Source organism: Rhagoletis pomonella, unplaced genomic scaffold (genome assembly GCF_013731165.1).
Source record: "Rhagoletis pomonella isolate Grant_MI unplaced genomic scaffold, Rhpom_1.0 Rhpom_scaffold_00001, whole genome shotgun sequence".
Taxonomy (NCBI): Eukaryota; Metazoa; Arthropoda; class Insecta; order Diptera; family Tephritidae; genus Rhagoletis; species Rhagoletis pomonella.
Genome location: NW_023458555.1, coordinates 75,084,684 through 75,091,243, shown reverse-complemented (window position 1 = coordinate 75,091,243; position 6,560 = coordinate 75,084,684).

Below are 6,560 nucleotides of genomic sequence, written 5' to 3'. Positions count from 1 at the left end.
CATGAGGGCGTCAGAAAAACTTAACCCCATCCTTCATTTAGACATCTGAAAACTAAATTCGTATAACTTAAACATAGTGCCAAAGCAGACCAACCACACAGGGTTTCTATACATTTCGTCTACAGCGCCATCCATTGCGTTCTTTTTCTGCAAAACCATTGCTTACCATAAAATGAATACGTGTTATGAATTTCAACCTTAACTCCAGCGGCACTAATCCGGTAAATTTTAATCAAAAGAATTTTCAATCATACAGGTACATAACTCACATTTAAAATTTGAACGAAATCGGTTCATAAATACGATTTTTATAAATAACTCTACTCCAGCACCACCTAGCGAGCTTTCTAGTAGCATGTAATTGGACCATATATGTATGTAAGATAACCTCCGACAATCTGACGGAACTCTATTCAGTGGGTTTTGAGTTTATTCCGAACAACAAAAATTTATGCAAATGGGTATGTAGATAGGACAGTTTATAGCGAAACTCGTAAAAGCAAAGCTCCGTTCTTTGTGAAACATTTAAAAAAATTCTTCAAAATTTTCACATAAATTTTACCTTACTCAAAATTAAAGAGAAAGTTACGTTAGTTCAGTGGGATTTGGAAATCTAGGAGAAAATGGTTCCCAATCGAATGATACTTGCGCGGTTACGTAAATGTATATCGATCCAGCCTTTCCAATAATTACCACTTTTCGCCATAACTACGGTATTGATAACATATGTAGCTGTGTAGAATTTCAGGACGTTAGCGTAAGCGGTTCCAGAGATAAGCTATATGAGAAGTTCCGTTTGTATGGAAGGAAGGAGCCACGCCCTCTTTCCCAATGCGTTTGCAATATATGTATGTATCAGTGCTAAGTTTCAGTTCTCCAGCGTACTTGGTTTTAGAAGTATGTATATTGGTTTTTTACGTTTTAGTCTGTATAAGAATTTTAGGAATATCCAGAGCTACATACCGAGTAAATTTTTGGTCAGAATATTTATTTTTAAGGTGTTGCCAAATATAAACCAAGTCGGTGCAGCCGTTTAGTAGTTTAGTGAAATACATTGTAAAGAGAACTGTATGAAATTGTAAAACGTGACGTCTCAGATTTCTTAATTTTTTGGCAGCAACCACGAAAAGATTTAATTTTTTTTACCGAAAAACCTTCCACACAGAAACAAAAAAAAGTAAGTTTGTGGTTATATCAAGGTGAAATTTTGAGAACGGTCCGTTCCTAACTCTAAATATAACAACGACGCACTGGAAAAAGTTAATACGTTCAAATAGCTAGGAATAATGATCGACGATAAATTAAAACAAAAAAAAAAATGGTTTCTATATTTTCCCTTAGAGCTTTAGCAAAACTGCATTTAATTCCATACATTAGCTTTTGCGTGATGCACTTGCAAACATACAGACAAACATACCGAAATTTTAGATTGGCTTCTGTTGATCTAATAAACCCCCTATTAATTTTTCTTTAACGTCTATTATGTACAGATATCGGCCTGTTGCAATTTTATTATTCTCAAGTACTCTCGTTTGATACCTATATGGCAACACTTAGTTTATATAGTAAATTTAACTGAATTAAAGTTTTCAAATAAGTGACAACCCGCTTCAAGAATATTTTCAAAAGTAAGCTTCCTCATCCTCTTTAGTTTAATATTCGTATTGCAATATTTCATTTATTTTACAAATTTCAATGAATACAATTTTTCAATCAGTTGGCAAATATTAAATATAAAAATATAAAAATATTTTCAGGATTAAAATTTCCTATCGTCTTTAGTTTGATGCCAATATTGCAATATTTAATTTATGCTATCAATTATATTAAATTAAAGTTTTCAAATAGGTGGCAACCTTCCACAAAAATATTTTCAGCTGTAGGCCTTTGTAAATTTCTTTCTTTTGACAGCCATATTGCAGTATTCACATTACCGTATCAATTGACCTAAACTGAAATTTTAAACACAGGTGGCAACTCTCTAATTTTTTCTTCAATATTGGAAGCTAAATCTCTAGCGATACATCGGTGAAAACTGCATTCAGTTTCATGTTTTCGACTGATGCGCGTACAAATATACAGACAGACAGATATTTAAAAATTCTAAAAATTCTTTATTTGGCTTCTGTGGCTTTAATAAAAACCCACCATATTAATTTTTCTTTAATATCTATAAGGTACAGACATCGACCTGTTACAATTTTATTATATGTATATCTAGATGTAGATATAGATTTCATTTATTTTATCAATTTAATACAATAAAATTTTTCAAACAGGTGGCAGCCCTCCCTAAAACTATTTTCGGCAATAAAATTTCCTAAACCCCTTCAGTTTGATACCCATATTGCAATATTCAATTTATCTCATAAATTAAATTAAATGTAAATTTTCAAACAGGTGGCAACTCTAAAAAATATTTTTGGCTGTAAGCCTTCTTCAGCCTCGTTCTTTTGACGCCCATATTGCAATATTCATTTTTTCTTATCAATTTACTTAAACTCCAATTTTCAAACAGGTGGCAACTCTCAAATTTTTTTCTTCCTATATTTTAAGTTAGACCTCTATCAATACATCGGTGAAAACTGCATTCAAATCCATGCATTCGTTTTAGAGTGATGCGCGAACGAACATACAGACAGACAGACAGACAGACAATAATTCTAAAAATGGTTGATTTGGCTTCTGGTGCTCTAATAAAGACCCCCCGCATTAATTTTTCTTTAATATCTATAATGTACAGACATTCAATGTTCTTCCACGGGTCTAATTTTTGCGCCTTATCTGATCGTCACCGGTGCTGACCAATCCTCCTGCCTTCGTGAGGGTAATCTCGGCTTCTGATGGTCACGTTCTGCCGGGCGCTTAAAGATGATTGTGGGCTCTTCACCTACACTCCTCACAATTCTTTTGTTTTCGCCTCGCGACTTTTTGCGACGCGTTTAATATGTTTTTTTTTTGTTTTTTGTTGCAAAAAAAAAATGTTTGCACTTTACTGCACAAAATGCTGCAAAAAAGGCAAGGCTCAACTAGCGCGAACGTTGTAATAACACCGGCAACTATTTTCTTACGGAACTCAGCCGACCCCCTTTTATATGCTATTTGTCAGGCCCCCGTGTCTTCTAAACACCGTTCTTTCCGCTTTCTTCACTGTTCACGATCCGGTCAATCGTGGTATCGCGCACCCTATTGCTATCCCTCTCCTCGAGATTTTCCCCAAACTCTCCAAACTACAACTTTAGTCTGGCAGCATCTGCCCATCAAAAGCTTCATAATTTCCCTTTTTGCCACTTCTGCTTTGTTTGACGTTTCTTCAAGGGAACAAAAATAAGATCAGCGCTGGGTAAGTAAGTAAAACATGGTATTTTAATTTTAATGATTTATTAATGATGGATGGATGATGGAGGATGGTTCCGTGCGCAGAAGTGGAAAACTTTTGACTGCCATTCACCTGGGAGTGGCCAGAAGCGATTCTTGTGCGTACGGTTCAAATCGCAGCTTACAACGTCCGGATATTTATATCCACGTATCCTCTGGGTAGCAACCAAACACCCGTTAAAACCCCGCCCAATGAAAAGAAAAAAACAGCCTCGGATGAGACCCCCTTTTTCTGATGACGACCACGGCAAACGTATAAAGGACTATGATTTAAGGGTATGCACCTGGAATATCCAGACCCTTAATGGGGAAGGTGCCTCTGCCCGGCTGGTTGATGTCCTCGGGAAGACAAAGGCTGACATCACCGCCATCCAAGAAATGCGATGGACGGGGCAAGGTAAAGTAAGCGTGAAGCCTTGCGACGTCTACTACAGTTGCCACGTAAAGGAGCGCAAATTCGGTGTTGGATTCGTGGTAGGAGAGAGACTCCGTCGCCGAGTACTGGCGTTCACCCCGGTGGACGAACGTCTAGCCACAATCCGCATCAAAGCTAGATTCTTCAACATCTCGCTCATCTGCGCCCATGCCCCGACGGAAGAGAAGGATGAGGCGTCCAAGGATCTCTTCTATGAGCGCTTGGAACGTACATATGAGCGCTGCCCCCGACACGATGTCAAAATCGTGCTTGGCGATTTTAATGCCAAGGTGGGCAAGGAAGGGATCTTTGACGCCACTGTCGGAAAATTCAGCCTCCACGACGAAACGTCCCATAAAGGACTGAGGCTGATCGACTTCGCCGGGGCCCGAAATATGGTAATATGTAGTACTAGGTTCCAGCATAAGAACATCCACCAAGCTACATGGCTGTCTCCAGATCGAAAAACGAGAAACCAAATCGATCATGTTGTGATAGACGGAAGGCATGCTCCAAGCGTTTTGGACGTACGTACACTCCGAGGGCCAAACATCGACTCGGACCACTATCTTGTTGTAGCCAAGATACGCACCCGCCTCTGTGCAGCAAAAAATGTGCGCCCAACAATGCAAGAAAAGCTTAACGTCGAAAAGCTGCAATCACAACAGACTGCCAATTTATTCGCCACTCGACTCACACACCTGCTCTCTGAGAGCACTCTTCAGCAATCCAACGTACGCGAGCAGTGGAACCACATTTCCAGATCATTAAGTACAGCCGCCGAAGAAGTAGTTGGATTTCAGCGAGCCCGAAAGAACAACTGGTACGATGAGGAATGTCAAGAAGCCGCAGAGAAAAAAGATGCCGCCTACAGGGCCACGCTGCGATCGGGCGCAACGCGAGCCATGTGGGACCGTTATAGGGAACTGAAGAAGGAAGCGAGACGTATTTGCCGCAATAAGAAGAGAGAGGCCGAAATACGTGAGTGCGAAGAGCTTGAGATGCTGGCCGACAGGAAGAACGCCCGAAAATTCTACCAGAGGGTTAGGCGACTTACGGAAGGATTCAAGACCGGGGCGAACTCCTGTAAGAACAACAATGGCGACCTAGTGACCGATGTCCAGAATATACTTAAATTGTGGAGGGAACACTTTTATAACCTACTGAATGGTAGCAGCGCTGAAAGTAGTGAGGAAGACGAACCCGAGTCCCCAGTCGATGATGATGGAGTAGCTGTCCCACCGCCTGACTATGACGAGGTACGTATAGCGATTACGCGGCTGAAAATCAACCAAGCTGCTGGAGCTGACGGCCTGCCAGCCGAGCTATTCAAGTACGGCGGCGAGGAGCTGATGAGGTGCATGCATCAGCTCGTATGCAGAATATGGTCAGATGAACGCATGCCCGACGACTGGAATTTAAGTGTGCTCTGCCCAATCCACAAGAAAGGCAACCCCGCCATACGCGCCAACTACCGCGGAATTAGCCTTCTAAGCATAGGTTACAAGGTCTTATCGAGCGTGTTGTGCGAAAGACTGAAGCCCACCGTCAACGAGCTGATTGGACCTTATCAGTGTGGCTTTAGGCCTGGAAAATCCACCATAGATCAGGTATTCACAATACGCCAAATCTTGGAAAAGACCCGCGAGAATAGGATCGACACACACCATCTATTTGTCGATTTCAAAGCCGCTTTCGACAGCACGAAGAGAAGTTGCCTTTATGCCGCGATGTCTGAATTTGGTATCCCCGCGAAACTAATACGGCTGTGTAAAATGACGTTGAGCAATACCCCCAGCTCCATCAGAATAGGGAAGGACCTCTCCGAGCCGTTTGATACCAAACGAGGTTTCAGACAAGGGGACTCCCTTTCGTGTGATTTCTTTAATCTTATGTTGGAGAAGATAATAAGAGCCGCAGAACTGAACCGCTCAGGCACAATACTTTATAAGAGCGCACAATTGCTAGCGTATTCCGACGACATCGATATTATCGGTAAAAACAAGGGCTACGGCTGTTCTGCCTTCTCGGGATTGGATAGAGAAGCAAAGCGAATGGGTCTGGTGGTGAACGAGGACAAAACGAAGTATCTCCTGTCATCACACAAACAGTCAGAGCATACGCGTCTTGGCACCCACGTCACTGTTGACAGTTACAAGTTTGAAAAAGTAGACGACTTCGTTTATTTGGGAACCAGCATTAACACCAATAATAATGTCAGCCTTGAAATCCAACGGAGAATCACTCTTGCCAACAAGTGCTACTTTGGGCTGAGTAGGCAATTGAGAAGTAAAGTCCTCTCTCGTCGTACAAAGATCACACTCTATAAGTCACTCATCCTGCCTGTGCTGGTGTATGGCGCGGAGGCATGGACAATGAAAGCATCTGATGAGGCGGCTCTTTGAGTTTTCGAGAGAAAGATTCTGCGAAAGATTTACGGACCTTTACGCGTTGGTGATGGCGAATATCGCAGACGATTTAACGATGAGCTGTATGAGCTTTACAACGATATAGACATAGTGCAGCGAATTAAAATTCAGCGGCTCCGCTGGCTTGGCCATGTCGTTCGGATGGACAGAAACGCTCCTGCTCTGAAAATATTCAACGCGGGCCGCGATGCTGGTAACAGAGGAAGAGGAAGGCCTCCTCTGCGTTGGAAAGACCAGGTGGAGAAGGACTTGGCTTCACTTGGCATTTTCAATTGGCGTCAGTTAGCACAGAAGAGAAATGACTGGCGTGCTGTTTTGGACTCGGCCAAAATCGCTTA